The following is a 1953-nucleotide window of genomic DNA, read 5'->3' as shown; positions in this document are numbered from 1 at the left end:
TAATCCTGCTTGCTTCTTTTGCCCATTCTCTGAGCCATTTGACTCATTCTCATCTCCCACCCTGCGTTACTTCTGCCATTTTTTTATCCCCTATTGAATTCTTGTCTTACATCCCATCCCACCCCTTGGCTTTGGGTAAGGCGTCTGGTTGTTTTTCTGCCTCTGCTCAGACACTCTTGTTCCATGAAGCTCCTCTCTTGGTCACTACCTGTTCTTTGTTGGAGCTCTGTGATAGCACACGGCAGAGTGGCCAGCAGTGCTGGCTGCCCGCTGAGCACCGAGTGTGGTCTGAGGGTCTAAGGAAGGGGAAGATGTAGCAGCTGCGCTTGAGAAGTCTTACAATCGCTGTGTAGAGATGCTGGGCTGAAGCTCAGACGCCTAGCAATTCCTCTGTCTACCTGGAGCAGAAGAGGGATTTCACGACCTCCAAATCTCAAATACCTATGGGAAAGAACTGAATGCCGCTCTTTGCTTTGCCCACGAGGATGTAATACTGATAATGATAATTAACATTGATAGCTCTCTTACTATCTGCTTGGCTCTGTCCTAGATGCTTTGCTGCATAATATAATTTATTCCTTACAGTGGCCTTTTGTGGTGGGTACCGTTGTTCCCATTTTGCAGATTAGGGGGACCAGCTGTCCTGGTGTATCCAGGACTCTCTCAAGTTTAGCACGGAAAGTCCTCCATTTGGGGAAACTTCTCAGATAATGGTAAAACCAGATTGGCCCAAGAAAACATTTCATCAGAGTGTTTGGAATTTCACTGAGGGTTTTCCAATAAAGGTATGAATGAGCAGCTAGTTAGGCCATGAATCAGCAAGGAACAAACCACAGTCCAAAGCCTCAGGCATAAGCGGGGTGCTTGTGGCCGATAACTCTCCACACGTGGTCTCGGGCAGTGACCGGTGCGTCTCTCACTGCTTTGCTCCACCATGCTAGGTTCGCAGGGCACTCACAGTCTCTAAGTGTGGTCAGCGGTATTGCTCGGCCAGCTTTTACAAGTTCGCTATGAACTGAGGAGCGTGAACCTTGTGTGTGTGTGTGTGTGTGTGTGTGTGTGTGTGTCTGTCTGTCTGTCTGTCTGTCTGTCTGTCTGCGTCTGTGTCTGTGTCTGTGTCTGTACCATCCACACATAACTGTATATATGTATTTGCACTTGACCCTTGACTGGCCCCTTAACTCAAGGATTATGGGCACTGACTCCGTGCAGTTGAAAATCCACGTATAATTTTTGATTCTCCCCAAAACTTAACTACCGTTGGCTCTTCATATCTGCAGGTTTCACAGCCACAGATTCAACCAACTGCTGATCCAGAAGAGGGATTTTGGTCTGTGGTTGGGAATTTGAAGATGCAGAAGGCTGATTGTGCTAACAGCCCACTGTTGACCGGAAGCCTTACCGATAGCATAAATATTCAATTAACACATAGTTTGTACGTTACATGTGTCATATACTGTATCCTTGCAACAAAGTTAGCTACAGAGAAGAAAATGTTATTAAGGAAATCATAAGAGAAAATACAGTTACCGTATTTATTGTAAAAAATCTGTGTACAAGTATACCCATGTAGTTCCAGCCCGTGTTGTTGAAGGGTTAACTGTATATGTATATACACAAATGTATGTGTGTGTGGATATCTATACTATTACATGTAAATCATGATATTATACTAAATATAAATATAAACAAATAACTTTTGGTAGCAGATTTTCTTAGCGAAGGGAGCCGCAGGGACGTGACTGGTAGCTATTTTGAGTAGTTCTGGTCAGCACTCAGTCTTAATTTCAGTACCTTTCTTTTGCGCTGGAGAGAGAAGAATCTCTAGGAGGGGAGAGCATTTTGAATCATATGGTGACACCGCAAGTGCATGTCTCATGTAGCACAACCAACGGTCCCCTAGAGTCTCCTCTTCAAACCACCCTCCTGCAAGAATGAACACAGGTTACTTAT

The sequence above is a fragment of the Pteropus vampyrus genome, unplaced genomic scaffold (genome assembly GCF_000151845.1).
Source record: "Pteropus vampyrus isolate Shadow unplaced genomic scaffold, Pvam_2.0 Scaffold233, whole genome shotgun sequence".
In the NCBI taxonomy this organism is placed as follows: Eukaryota; Metazoa; Chordata; class Mammalia; order Chiroptera; family Pteropodidae; genus Pteropus; species Pteropus vampyrus.
This window is presented reverse-complemented; position numbering follows the sequence as displayed.